At 36.3% G+C, this 16,216-nt stretch overlaps 1 pseudogene; it reads right to left on the reverse strand.

Moving 5' to 3' along the window:
* Positions 1–408: 408 nt before the first annotated feature.
* The window catches only part of LOC149146598 (eukaryotic translation initiation factor 3 subunit A-like), a 54,456-nt pseudogene continuing 38,648 nt past the window's right edge, over positions 409–16,216 (reverse strand).

A 16,216-nucleotide genomic window follows, 5' to 3' on the forward strand; every position in this document is an offset into this window, starting at 1 on the left:
AAATGTAGAAGTTATGAGCTGATGATGGATAGGACTCCTACCTATAGGGTTCAAGCCCAAATTAAATTTAGCAACCGTTGTGGCCATATCTTTTGCACAATTCTTTTGTTCATAATCAAAGTTGAGGACATTGCATAGACGTATAATATGATCTCGCAAATGTTGGGTAACCATTAATGATTCACTGGAAAATTCAACACTATCTCTACTCTCCATACATTTACCACCTTTATCATTTTCATTCGCATTTGCAGGTTCTTGTGGTTGAGATTGGCAGCAAGTGAGAAACAATGCAGGGCAAGCTATCTTTGGAACCATCTTAGTAATAAATTGCGATGCTCTGAAAGTATCCTTCTTGTTCACGCTAGTTTTCTCTGTAACTTCTTCCATTGTTTTCATTTCATCATACTATCTACCAGCAACGTAAAGGCATGCGACATAGATAGCACTATGGTTTTTCTTCCGTATACTTCCATTGGTTTCAATCAATTCTTTCAGAATTACTTGAGCATGATTGATTACGTTATCAGAAGCTTTCACAGTAGAGCCATATTTGCCAGTAGCCACGAGATGATCGATGGTTGTATCCTCTTGTTTTCTAGTAATGGATCTTTTTCCTCTTTCCATACTGAACGAATCCCTTTCCACCCAAACACTCTGCTAATTATCAAATCAAAACCTCGCTAGTAATGACGGAGTTGCTTTCAAACTCCGTACAACCTATATGCCTCGTCCATCATAATTGTTATTTATTGCATGCCTAAAACATCCAAATAATTTCCATTATCCTAGTCGGCCTGGCTATACTCTGCCCAATTGTGGAGGTCAGGATATTTGTCTGCTGGTTTCGCAAGATTTAAAGGAAAGTGAGAATAAAGAATATTTTATTATGGTAATTTTACACGTTATGCAACCATTTTTTCTAAACAGCTTTATATTTTGAAATATATTTATAAAAAAATAATTTAAGGTGCAATGTAATTATAAAAGAAATTGTTTTTTTTCATGATATGGTTTTTTGTACTTTTTAATAAAAAATTGGTAGATATTTTTAAAAATTTCAGTTTAAGTTGTTTGTAGAATTGGAGTGTCTTCCATTATTTTTCTCGGGTGTTCAATCTATTTATGCATTCAAAATTGCATTCTATATAACAAAAAATCACATTCTTTCTTGAGATTGTTATGCTAGATTCCAGTGAAAAAGTTTATTTCATCTATAAGATAGAGTGACCCTTAATTTAATTATAGTTCGCAAAATATTCTTAATAATAACTATTATCTCAAAAATAGTTATGTAGTTTCTTTTTTTTTTACTAAATTAAATTAAATGGTTGTTAAACAAACATCTCATTAATTTATGATCAACATTAAAACACTTAATTCATGATATATTTCAAGATCATAAAATTTAAAATTAATTGAATTATAACTTTATTTTATGTTATTATTTTTATTAATTATTAAAAAAATTATATATATATATATGAAACCATCTCACAAAAGATAGAAAAGATAGATCAACACCTTAGAATTCAACCTCTTCGAGGGGGCAACCTCCTTTACATTACATAAATGAACAATTCTTGGATGATTCAAATGACAAAACCTCTTTTCTATATATAGGAGTCTAAGGGGTCACAATATAACTAAACCAACCTAACAATAATAATATAAAGGCACAATAATAATAATAGAGGGATTCTATGGGGCATAGTAATAACAATATGGGGACAATAGGGGCACAACAATATTAATAAGGGATACAATAGTAATGGGGGCATCATTAGTATTATAGGGACCTAACATGCCCCTCTCCTTCAAAAAAGTGTTGTCCTCAATGCTTGAGTAGTTCTGGATGCTTCTATATAAAATTCTCATCCTCCCATGTGAAATCTTCAGCAAATAATTTCTTCCACTTGATGAGATACTCTGAAATGTATCGATTTCGTAGCTGTCGAGTTCTTGTTTCTATGACTGCTTCGAGTTTCAGTATAATTTTTCTTTCCTCGTCAAGTTCTGGCAATATTGTTTGAACTGGGAACTTTTCACCTATAACATTCTTTAAACATGAAACATGGAAAACTAGGTGCACTCGAGAAGCTGTAGGAAGCTCCAATTTGTATGCCATAGTACCAATCCTTTGCAACACCTTGTATGGACCATAATATTTTGGTGATAATTTATTATCCTTCTTAGCTTGCTTTAGGGACATTTGTTTATATGGTTGTAGCCGTAGGAATACCCAATCACCTACATCAAAACTTCTTTCGCTCCAATGTTGATCTGCTTGTTGTTTCATTCTATTCTGTGCCAACATGAGGTTATCCTTTAAGAGTTGGAGAACTTGTTGTTGATGCTTGATGTGATGTTCCACTGCTTGAACCTTAGAATTTTATTTTAAATATGATGTGATGGATGTTGGTTGATATCCATAAAGTGCCATAAATGGGGTCATTTTTGTTGTAGTATGGAAGGAAGTGTTATACCACCATTCAGCCAGAGGCAACTATTTGACCCATTGTGTCTGTTTATCATATACAAAGCAACGAAGATATCCTTCCAAACATTTGTTTACTATCTTAGTTTTTCCATCAGATTGAGGATGATAAGATGAGCTATGAGCTAACTAACTACCAAGACAAGAAAATAATTATGTCCAAAAATTTCCATTAAAAATGGGATCTCTGTCAATTACATTAATCTTTGGGTTTCCATGTAGCTTTTGAATTGTTTCCATAAATGTAGTAGAAACTATACTGGCTTAAAATGGATGTGATAATGCACAAAACTGTGCATACTTGGTAAGCCTGTGAACTATCACCATGATGACACTCTTTCCCTCAGACTTGGGTAAACCTGTGATAAAATCCATTGAAACCTCCTTCCAATGTTGGCTTGGAATGGATAAAGGTTGTAATAGACCTGTTGTCTTGATTGTTTCAGCTTTATTTTGTTGGCAAACCAAACATTCAACCACAAACCTTTGAATATCTAATTTAAGGCCATCCCAAAAAAATTCCTTCTTAACCCTATGGTAAGTTTTTAAAAAAACTGAGTTCCCTCCTAAGGGAGAAGCGTACAATTCCAGAAGAATCGTTTGTTTGAGTTGGGAATTCTTACAGAGGTATAAGCGATCTTTGTACCATAACGAATCATTTTTCCATCTAAATGTATCAGATGTACTGGAATCTGGTTGTAACTTTCGAATACGTTCCCACACTTCTTCGTTATTCTTCCATTCCCCCCTTTGCTTCATTTATCCAATCTAGTTGGATAATAGAAATGGCGCACAACAATGCTTCCACATCCTCATCCTTTCTTGAGAGTGCATCTGTCACAACATTTTGCTTCCCTTTTTTGTAGATGATTTCAAAGTCATAACCCAACATCTTTGTGACCCATTTTTGTTGTTCCTCAGAGGGTAATATTTGTTCTAAAAAGTATTTAAGGCTATCATGATCCGTTTTTACCTTGAAGTGTCTTCCCATTAGGTAGGGTCACCATTTCTTAAGTGCATGTAGTATTTCCAACATTTCCTTCTCATAAATAGCTTTGTGTAAATACTTTCCTTTGATGGGACGACTTTCGAAAGCAATGGGTCTTTCATCTTGCATTAAAATAGCACCAATTCCATTTCTTGAATCATCACATTCCATAATAAAGCTTTTTGTGAAGTCTGGTGTAGCTAAGACTAGTGCTTGGCACATTGCCTCTTTAAGATGTTCGAAGGCCTTTGTTGCTTCTTGAGTCCATGAAAATGCATATTTCTTCAATAATGTTGTTAGAGGTGCTGCTATTTTCCCATAATTCTTAACAAACTTGCGATAATATCCTGTCAACTCGAGAAATCCTCGCAAATGCTTTATGGATGTGAGGATTTTCCATTCTTTAATGGCTTTAATTTTGCTAGGGTCTACCTTAACTCCTTCAGGCAATACAATATGACCCAGATATTCCACCTCATGTACTCTAAAGAAACATTTGGATATTTTTTCATAAAATTGTTTCTCCTCCAATAGTTGTAGCACCTTGTCAACATGTTCAACATGATCCTTCCAAGACTTGCTGTAGATTAGTATGTCATCAAAAAATACTAACACATATTTTCTAAGGAAGGGTTTGAAAATGGAATTCATCAAACCTTGAGATGTAGAAGGTGCATTGGTAAGGCCAAAAGGCATGACCAAAAATTCATAGTGACCCTCATGAGTTCTAATTGCTATTTTTGGAATGTCTTCATTCTTCATTTTGATTTGATGATATCTTGAACGAAGATCCAACTTGGTGATGTAAATTGATCCATGCAATTCATCCAATAATTTGTTAATGACAGGAATGGAAAACTTATCTTTAATAGTGAGCTTGTTGAGCTCCCTATAATCCAGACATATGTGCCATGATCCATCCTTTGTAGGAATTTACAGGGTAAGTTCCTCAGAAAGAACACCAAAAGGACACTGCTCACAACCAGATCACAGATCAATACACCAGTATTTTTGACGTGGTTAAAACCCTCAAAGAGGGAAACAGTCCACGGCTTGAGCCAACGCGGCCACTTCAGGAAATTTATTAATCAAAGAATGAAAATTTACATAAGCTTCTCTCATGCACGGATTACCCTACAAATGACCCTCCATGCGCTTTAAATAGAATTCATGGACCAATCGGGTGTCAAGCCACAGATCAAGTGTCGGTAATACCGAGGAGAGAATGAACCGTCGGATCACTACATATCATGACTGTTGGATTGTAAGTTACAAAATGTACAACGGTAAAGAAACACACTTTACCTAACTCTATACTAGACCAAGTTGTACTTAACTATTTCCTATGTGTCGGAATATCCTAACATCCCCCCTTAAGAACAACTTGGGATAGGATTGAAGGATTTACAAATATGACACAATAGGAGAAGGAAGGAGGCACTAGAGCCTATCCCCCCTTAGTGACAACTTCCTGAACTCCAACCATAAATCGAAGTTTAGTGAACTTCGCCTCTGTGAGAGCCTTTGTGAAGATGTCTGCAACTTGATCATCTGTTGAACAATATTGCACTTCAAGAACATGGTCGTGAATGAGCTTTCTGATGAAGTGCATGTGCAGTTCAATGTGTTTGTTGCGTTGATGTTGGACTGGATCTTTGCATAGATGAATGGCACTTTGATTATCACACCAAAGTGTAGTCGGATGCTGCTGCTCAAAGCCAAACTCTGACAGGATCTGACGAAGCCACAAGGCTTCCTTACTAGCTTCTATGGCACCACGATACTCTTCTTCTGCTGATGAAAGAGAAATGGCACCCTGTTTCTTACAAGCCCATGTAATAGGTCCCGAACCAAGAGTCAACACATAACCAGCAGTAGACTTCTGATCATCAGGGTCACCAGCCCAATCGGAATCAGTGAAACCAACCAATAGAGGAGATGCTTTGGCACTGTAATGAATCCCAAACTGAACTGTACCTCTAACATAACGAAGTATTCTTTTAGCTGATTTCCAATGACTTTCACGGGGGTTTTGCATGAACCGAGCAACAAGGCCAACAGTAAAGGAAAGGTCAGGACGAGTATGGGTTAGATACAAAAGTTTTCCTACAAGTTGACGGTATAATGTAGCATCAACTTCAGGAGAAGTACAAGTGACTAAAATTTTAACTCCAGACTGAAAGGGAGAAGGGGCTGGCTTACAGTCTTCCATGTGAAAATGATGTATAATATCACAAGCATACTTCGACTGGGAAAGGGAAATACCCTCCTTGGATTGCAAGACTTGAAGACCGAGAAAATAGTGTAAGTGTCCTAAGTCTGTCATTTCAAATTTCCTTTTGAGGCTAGACTTCACATGGTTTATAAGGTTGGGATCACTACCAGTAAGGATAAGATCATCAACATAAAGAACAAGGATGATAAGAGAGTTTCCCACTTTCTTGGTGTAGACAGTATTGTCAGAATGACACCTAGAAAAGCCAGATTTTAAAAGAAAGCTATCCATTTTGGCATACCAAGCCCGAGGATCTTGCTTGAGACCATAAAGGGATTTCTTAAGTTGACAAACAAGGCTGGAGTCTGTTTGTATGAAGCCAATGGGTTGTTCCATATATATTTCTTCATGCAAGTCCCCATGCAAGAAGGCAGATTTAACATCCATCTGATGGACTTCCCATTTGAAAGAGGCAGCAAGGGAAAGAACAAGGCGGATAGAGTTCATTTTGGAAACAGGGGAGAAGGTTTCAGTGTAGTCAATGCCTTCAACCTGTGAAAATCCCTTAGCAACAAGACGAGCTTTATGTTTATCAACTTTCCCATCTGGTCCATACTTGGTTCTGTAAACCCATTTGCATCTAAAAAGTTTTCGTCCCTTCGGTAGAGGAACAAGATCCCATGTATCATTTGCCAATAATGAATGATATTCTTCATTCATAGCTGCTTCCCAATCTGGATGGCCTGAAGCTTCTGCAAAGGTGTCAGGATCATGATTTACTGGAGCTTGAGCCAGTAAAGAAGAGGCTCTCTCGAACTGAGAACGTGTGCGTCGCTGATCCGTAGGATCACCGGCAAGATCACCTGTTGCATCTCGAGTAGCACGAACCCATTTTGGAAGCTCAGGAGCTGAAGGAGGATCCTGAGATGGTGGGGGAGGATTGTCATCCTCACTTTCATCATCTGAACAAGAAATGTTTTCAAAAGTAGAAGAGATAGGGAGAGGTGGCACAACCGCTGGACTAGGCTCGCAGGCCAATATATTTTCATCAAATTTTACATCTCTTCTAATAATAACATTTTTGGACTTAAATGGAATAAGTTTATAGCCTTTCACATCTTCAGAATATCCAACAAAAGTACATTTTTCACTCTTAGGTTCTAAAGCTTTATACTTTTCATTTGGAATATGGGCCCACGCTTCACTTCCAAAAACACGAAAGTGACTTACATCTGGTTTGATTGAGCTCCATGCTTCTTCTGGAATGATATTCTTTAAAGCCTTAGTAGGAGTGCGATTTATTATGTAATTTGCACAGTTAATTTCTTCTGCCCAAAAACTAAGACCAAGTCCTTTAGATTGTAGCATACAATTAGCCATTTCCTTTAAGGTGCGATTCTTCCTTTCAGCTACACCATTTTGTTGTGGAGTATATGGAACAGTATGTTGCATTTGAATTCCATTCTCAGTGCAATAGTTGATGAATGTGTTTTTAACATATTCTCCACCATTATCAGATCTTAACTTAAGAATTTGATGTCAAAATTGTTTTTCAACAAAGGCCTTGAAGGCCAAAAAAGTGTTAAATACTTCACTCTTGAGTTTTAAGAAGTATACCCAAGTGCGTCTGGAGAAATCATCAATGAAAGTTAAGAAATACTTGCAACCAGAGAATGACACAACTGGAAGTGGACCACATAAATCCCTATGCACAAGCTGTAAAGGGGTTGAGGCATGCCAAGAGGCACGTTTTTCAAAACTGTCCCGATGATGTTTTCCGAGTACACATTCGGAACAAACACCATCTCTGCAAGATACCATAGGAAGACAATGTCACCATATTTTCTTTACATAGATGCTGAAGGGAGCAATAGTTTAAGTCAAGGATAATTTTAGGGGCGAATGTTCGCCCTTTGGCGAAATTAAGGGGTTTTAAATTTTTAGTGGGCGAATATTTTGTATCATAGTACATTTTTACAAAACACCTCAAATAGCCCACCTTATTTTAAGGGAGAGGGTAAAAAAGGTAAATTTAGCCCTTGAAATTAGGACTTACAACCTTCCATTCGCCCATTTTCAAGAATAAGTTTTATTTAAGTGAATCCATTCGCCCATTTTCAATAATAGGTTTTATTTAAGTGAATCCTATGGGCCAAATACCATATTTATAAAAGAGGTATGGTAAATTAATAAAAATATAAATAAATAAGAGGTATGGTAAATAAATAAAACATTTTTTATATTTACTCCATAAGTCACCTTATATACATGTAAGGGTGTAAACAAATAAAAATATAAGTAAAGTGGAGGTATGGTAAATAAATAAAACTTCTTTTTATACTTACTCAAAAGGTATGGTAAATAAATAAAAATATAAATAAACTAGACGTATGGTAAATAAATAAAACCTCTTTTTATATTTAGTCCATAACCCTCGTTCTATTTACGAAGGCTCAAGAAAGAGGTTTTATTTAAGTGAATCCTATGGGCCAAATACCATATTTGTAAAAGATGTATGGTAAATTAATAAAAATATAAATAAACGAGAGGTATGGTAAAAAAATAAAACATTTTTTTATATTTACTCCATAAGTCACCTTATATTTACGAACACTCAAAAAATGGGTTATATTTAGGTGAAACCTATGGCCAAAATACTATGGGACAAATACCATGGACTAGATTGTTATTAATACCATGCAAAAAACCATTATTAACCCTAATATTAGAATTAATAAAAATAAAAATGGCACATGGTATTGACCCATGGTATTCACCAAAATGGCACATGGTATTGACCCATGGTATTCACCTGGAATGTAGCCTATGCTAAGATTCACTAGGACTTTACAAAGTTTTATTATTTAGTGAAAGACTCGCCAAGATCTTACAAGATTTTATAATTGAGTAAAATATTCGCCATGCCTGGTGAGAGATTCGCCAAAAAATTATATATACATATTATATTATTTAAAAAATCGCCTTCCATTTTTCCTATATACCATGGAGATTCGCCCATTTATTATATTTATAAATTGAAGGGGGGTTCTTAAAATTTTCCCTGGTTTAAGTGACCAAATCGCTCATGCCAAAGTTTGCTCACCTCATCGTTATGAGCAACAAATACTGAGGGAAGGTTTGATGACCCAAAGTTGTGAAACTTATACAACCTTGTAGAATCATCAGCAATGCCAGTAGCCAAAATCTGTTTAGGATCTTTTAAGTCCTTGATTACAACATCATGAGGTGAAAATTCAACGATTTTACCTTCACCTGAATGAGTTATCTGATATGCAGATAGAAGGTTTCAGGATAAGGTTGGAACACATAATACATCATTAAACTGACCATTGTCTAGATGAACAGTTCCAGTCCCTACAACATTAAGAGATCTATCATCACCAACATATATATTTTTGGTGTTACAATCATTTAAAGAAGAAAACATGGCTTTGTTTTTGGCCATGTGATAAGAAGCTCCAGAATCAATGAGCCACTCATGAGAATGAGAAGAAGAAGATACATTTAATGCATAGCCAGACCGAGATGCTTGACAACCACATGCAGAAAGTGCCATTCCTGAAGATGAAGTTGAAGTTGAAGATTGCCCCAAATGAATGTTATGGTTCTTCATTGTTGCTTCCAAGGCTTCCATCTTTTTAAAGCATTTTGATTCTAAGTGGCCATCTCGATTACAAAAGTTGCAATGTCTGTCAGTCTTCTTCCATTTGTTTTTATTGGTCTTATCATTTTGCTGAAATGATCTTTCATTTTGAGGTTGAGTTTTCTTAGGACCCTTGTTTGGTTTAGGACCATTCTTTTTAGGATATGACTTCTTAGGATTCTTTGAATTTGGTTGCTGCTAGGCGGCTAACGCTTTCTTGGAAGAGTTTCCAAGATTAAGAAGACCAAGGTGTAAGAGTTTTTCTTGTTCTCTTATTAAAGAATCACAAAAAGAGTCAAAGGAAGGAGGCTTATAGTCTTTTCCTTGAGAAATGAAGGCTTCCCTTGTAGAATGGAAGGTGGAAACAAATACAGAGTAGGCTGGTCCCAACTTAGTAAGGATGGAATAAATGAGATTACTATCTTCTCTCTTAACCTTAACACCTTCCAAAAGATATCTAAGGGTCTTGAACTTAGACAAGAAATCTTCAATGCAATACAAATTATTAGGGTCCAATGTAAGCAACTCATTTTCAAGTTGATGGGCTCTAATTTCATTTTTAATCCCAAAAACTTTATTGATTTGTTCCATTGCTTCATGAGGAGTTTCAAGTTCTGCAATATGGAATCGAAGATCTGGAGAAATAGACATCCCTATCAAACCACGTGCTTGATCTTATCTATTTTCCCATTTAGCAGCCTTGTCTTCATCTTTCGGTTTCTTTTCTTGGCCTGTGGCTATTCAGTAGAGACCTTTACTTCTAAGTAAATCCTCCATGTAGGACAACCATTGGAAGTAGTTGGTGCTGTCAAGGGTAACTTGGTATTGACTTTCCATTTCAATAGAAACTAAAGCTGAAGATGCTGAAAGTAAGTGTTCCAGTGGATAGATCTCAAAATATTAGGTTGGTTTAAAAAAAACGGCTCTGAAAAAGGCTTCCGGATGAAGAAGTTATGGCTTTTTGAAAAAACGTTGTTGAAGTTGCTGATGAAGTGCGGGAATGTGCGGAAATGAAAAAGTCCGCCCCCACAAAATGGAGACTTGAACCCAAGACCTCTACTCTCTTAAAATAGCTTTTAACCAATTGATCTATACAAAAAATTTGAGAGAGAGAGAGAGAGAGGGGGGGGGGGGGGGGGGCTTGGGTTGTGTGCTTGCTTTGAGAAAACTCTTTTTCCCTACAAAACAAAAAACAAAAAACCCAACACGGACATGCAAAGAAAATGAACCTTATGGCTCGAAGTTAGCTTTACCCAAAAAACTAAATATTTTCAAAAATTGAACCTTGCGGCTCAAAGTTAGCTTTAGCCGAAAAACTAAATATTTTTCTCAATGTTTCTGATTTTCTGAGATCACACTAAGGTGCAAGGAAAAGAGCATACGCATGAGAAAAATCCTTCCTTTCTGTTTCTGATTTGCCCAGATCGCACAGAGTTGCAGGGCAAAGAGCATACGCAGAAATGAAAGGTATAGATCTGGCTAAAAAAAAAGCTAAATAAACCGAAACCGAAATAAGCAGAGAGAAAATAACAGTAAACTGCAAATAAAGACTATATACCTCCAAATCTTAAAAATGTCGCAGCTAGGGCTACCGGAAACCTTTTCGCGTGAAACGAAAGGGGTTCCTCACTGGAACAGATGCTCTGAACACAACAAAGCAGTTCTCTCGACCCAAAAGCAGTCAGAAACAACAGATCTAGGAAACAGCAGTCGGATGCAGTTCTACCGGCTTCAGATTTGGATCACCAACGGACGCAGCCCTCAAATAGCTCTGATACCATGTAGGAATTTACAGGGTAACTTCCTCAGAAAGAACACCAAAAGGACACCGCTCACAACCAGATCACAGATCAATACACCAGTATTTTTGACGTGGTTAAAACCCTCAAAGAGGGAAACAGTCCACGGCCTGAGCCAATGCGGCCACTTCAGGCAATTTATTAATCAAAGAATGAAAATTTACATAAGCTTCTCTCATGCACGGATTACCCTACAAATGACCCTCCATGCACTTTAAATAGAATTCATGGACCAATCAGGTGTCAAGCCACGGATCAAGTGTCGGTAATACCGAGGAGAGAATGAACCGTCGGATCACTACATATCGTGACCCTCGGATTGTAAGTTACAAAATGTACAACGGTAAAGAAACACACTTTACCTAACTCTATACCTAACTCGATACTAGACCAAGTTGTACTTAACTACTGGAGCAGAGAAAGAACTTTGGCTAGGTTGAATTATACCACCCTCTAGAATTTCTGCAACCATACGTTCAATTTCACTCTTTTGGGAATAGGGATATCTATATGGCCTAATGTTCGAAGGAACACTTCCTGGAATCAAATGAATAGCATGATAGTGATCACGAATAGGTGGGATACCTTTGGGAGTCTCAAATACCTTGGAATGATTGTCCAAGACTTTTTGGAGATCTAAAGAAATATATGATTTCGATGTGGAAACATCTAGCGGACATAATTGTGCAATTACACCTTGTTGTTCCTTTTTTAGAAGCTTTTTCATACCGTTAGAGCTAATTATCTTTCCTAGTTTCCCTGCAATACCCCTTAATTCAACTTCCTTTCCTTCCGCATAAAATTTCATGAAAAGTTCTTGAAAGTTAAAAGCTATTGTACCCAAGTATTGTAGCCATTGAAATCCTAGTACAACATCAACACCTCCCATTGGAATGGAAAGCATTGGGCTATTCAATATATATTCTCCCATGGATAGCTTGATATTATGGCACTTCCAGAGCGATTTATCGTTCCTCCACTTGCAACCATCATTTGACACTCTGGTGCTGGATATAGGAAGCAAATAAATTCTTTTGCTATCTTATAATGAATAAAATTGTGGGTACTTCTTGAATCAATCAACACTATTACCTTTTTCTTCTTGATATGTCCTTCTATCTTGATGGTTTGAGGAGTGGTAATTCCAGCCAATGCATTACAAGATATGGCCAGATTCATTTATTCTTTATCTAGGCTTTGTTCCTGGAGTATATCCTCTTGTTTTGACCTTTCTTGTTCCCTTTCTTCTTCCTCTTCACAATCTATGTGGAATAATTTCTTCTTAGCACACTTGTGACCTTTATTGTAGTTTCTATCACAACTTTAACAAAGCCCTTTTGCTCTTTTGTCTCCCAATTGTTGTGGTGTCAATTTTATAGGTTGTGGAAGGTTGGGGGCAACAACACTTCCATCTTTATAGTTGTGAGTGGTAGGCTTCCTGGTTGCTATAATTTTGCTTTACATTTTTCTTGCTAACCTAAATGCCTTCCCCAATGAATCAGGTTCCCAAAGGTGAGCATCATGTTGGATATTCTCCTTTAAAGTCCCTATGAACACATCAATCCTATGCTCCTCTGGACTATTTTTCACCCTTATGTTGAATTTTTGGAACTCCTCAATGTGCTCCATCATTGAACCCTTTTGTTTGAGACTTATCATTTGGCTAAAAAAGGTGTTGCTTTTTGTATCCTCATAATGTGTTGTCATTTCTTCCGTAAAAATTTCCAAGTGACAATTTGTTTACTAGAGAAAAGCCATTGATACCATACAAAGTGATTTGGTTCCAAATATAAAGTTGCAATACGTACCTTTTGTGTGTTTTGCACATTATTGAGATCAAAAAATTGCTCCATCTGTAGTATCCATATTGCGGGATCCTCGTCATCAAACTTCCTCATATCTATTTTTGGAATATGGTGGGTCTTTGATCCAACTTTAGAGTCTATGAGATCACGATTAACATTTCTTTTGTTCTCATCATGAGTTTCCTTTACTACCCTTTCACCATTAGTGGCCATTTCTTGTAGCAACGTATTCAAATTTATCTTCAATTCTTCCATCTTATCGTCCATGCCATTCATCTTAGCATCCATGCCATTCATCTTAGCTTCCATCTTAGTGTCCATGCCATCAATATTAGCATCCATGCCAGTCATCTTAGCTTCCATGCCATTGATCTTAGTTTCCACACCATTCATCTTAGCTTCCACGCCATTCATCTCAGCTTTCATGCCTTTTATCTTAGATTCCATGCCAATTATCTTAGCTTCTGTTAGCTTTTGTGAGAGTAACATTTGTTGCACTTGGTCTCATAATTTTGATATATCGTGTAGCATTTCTTCCTCTTCTTCATGAGTCATGCTAGAGCTTTCACGTTGTTTACTGGGTGTTTCCATTTTCTTTCTTCGAGGCATCAATTACTGATAATAATGCTTCACTATTCCCCTTGAATTCCTTCAAACTAATTTTTCAAACCAAGCTTATGCAAATATTTAAAAAAATACACACCTTTTCTCACTTTGTAGGCACTCGATATTAAATCTGATGTATCTCTGTACTTTCGGATATTCCAGTTCTGAAATTGTGACCTGCAATAGCCCTCTGTGTCCTCTTTCCAATGCCACCAGTCTGATCAAATTTAGATTCTTCAAGAAAGAGTTATGCATAATCTCCCAAGATAACCTGATTATGTACCTTTTCATAAGAGCGAACTTGTATTAAGTGCCACGTGTCACTATTTTCACCTTCGAGTCTAAACAATATACAAAGGAAACTACAGTCTATCCCCTTTCTGTAACTTCTTACGAAATTGCAATTTGAACCTCAAAACAAAAGTTATGACTATTTTCCCAAGGTCGCCTGTTTGGAATCTAATTCATGAGTCTGCAAAAAGACCAACTTCCTCAGATCATATCTCCGCAAATATAGTGCAAAAGGGTTTGAAATTTGGACCCAAGGTTTGGCATGATTTTGTCTCAAATGGGTTTTTGAGTTCACTTCTGAAACATTGTAGAAACAAAGTTATAGCAAAAATTCCACAATGACCTATTTGGAGTAGTGAAACCCTAGAATCCAAAGCTCTAATACCAAATGTTATGAAACCAGCTCACAAAATATAGAAAAGATAGATCAACGCCTTAAAATTCAGCCTCTTCAAGGGGCAACCTCCTTTACATTACATAAATGAAAAATTCTTGGATGATTCAAATTACAAAACCTCCTTTCTATATATAAGAGTCTAAGAGGTCACAATATAACCAAGCCAACCTAACAATAATAATATAAAGGCACAAAAATAACAATAGAGGGTTTCTATGGGGCATAGTAATAACAATATGGGGACAATAGGTGCACAACAATATTAATAAGGGATACAACTACAATATTAATGGGGGAACCATTAGTATTATAGGGACCTAACATATAATAACAAGAAGTTTCTTAACTATAATGATGAACCCCACTTTACCATGGGTATTCTTAATTTCTGAATAGGTTTTGTTACAATACTATATGCCAATACCATGATTTATATGCCTAAAAAACCATAACTAATTTCATATAAGAGTTGTTCCTATAACATTTTTCTAATTGATTAATTAAATTAAAAAGACAAGAAGTGCATAATTACTTTAGAAATTGTTGAAGCCCCGAAAATTGGGTCTACAACAAGGGGGATACCCACCCGGTCCAGACCTTGGTTATCAGCTCCTTTTCCATTTGATATAGTGGGCCCAACTAGGGATATGGGACCAGTTTCTCAATTTATGTGTGTGCGTGTGTGAAGAATTGATATTTCCTTTCTAAAAGTTTCTAAGCGAAATGCTCTAGTTCTAACTCTAATCTAATGACATGCAATTTTATTCTAATAAACAGAAATATCTAAGTCTACACTAACCCGGGGTGTAATCCTTCTGTTACGTGATCTAAAAAGATTTCAGATAACAATCGGTAATAAAGATCATTCAACTGTTATGACAAAAGAATTCAATACAGATAAACCACTTCGTATAAAAAGTTAGAAGAGAGAGTTGTGAAAAACGTATCACATAATAAGCTACTCATACATTAAGCATAAATAAATAGCTATCAGTGTACAAAAGTGCCAAATGATAACTCAGGCATTCACGCATTAATATATAAACCACTGAACATGAATATCACTTTAACACGAAGGCATAATTAGTTAAGAGATATAAGTACCATTTATAACTAGTTCTACTCATGAGCTTCAAGTGATAACGATTTATTTCTTCTTAGTCCAACATCCACCAAGAGTACAAAAGTGTAACATCAGTAGAAGATATTAAATACAGATATCAATAAATCCTGTTCCATTCATTCATCAAAACCTCCTCGGAGGGTGCAAAAGTGCATGTTCTGAGGACAAGTTTTTGACAAATTTCAGGACCCTTCTCTAAATGCATGAGAAGGGTTTAAATACTACTAACTAAATCTAAAAATAACTTATTACAAAAATGAAGGATACTATTTAAATGACCGTCCTTCTTTTAGGAAAGAATAAAGAAAAATTAATACTAATACTGAATCTAACAACTATCTATTTCTGTGTCTGATCCTTGAATCGCAAGCATTCAGCATTTGCTTGAGTAGAGTTGGCTGGCTGACTTCAAACTTTAACTGTCCTGCAAAAACGGAATCAGTGAGAGTTGGCGCCATCTTCTCGGTAGAATTGATGATGCATTTGGGAGTCATACACTGGCTATGTGGTTTTACCAAATAAGCCCAGTAAGAATCCCAATTCAACTTAGTTAATCTTTTGATTGATTTTGCCTTTTCTGGAGCCTTCTGTCTTCAGTCTGTCTGCAATTTCTGTACATATATACATACCATTTTGGAAATATTTTTGACAATTACCACTGATTTTTGGATTTAAGTTTCACTTTTTACCTTTAGTGTTCTTTCCTACAAATTTCTGGGCTTACAAGTGATTGAGCAATTTAGAGGCTTTCCTTTTCGAGAAGTTTTACCCAACGATGCGTGATTAGCACTAATCGTGCATCGGAAACTGCCTCCGTTTCTTGATCCGGGC

Source organism: Pinus tabuliformis, chromosome X (assembly GCF_031772625.1).
Source record: "Pinus tabuliformis cultivar Carrire ecotype Pingquan chromosome X, CPIR1, whole genome shotgun sequence".
Taxonomy (NCBI): domain Eukaryota; kingdom Viridiplantae; phylum Streptophyta; class Pinopsida; order Pinales; family Pinaceae; genus Pinus; species Pinus tabuliformis.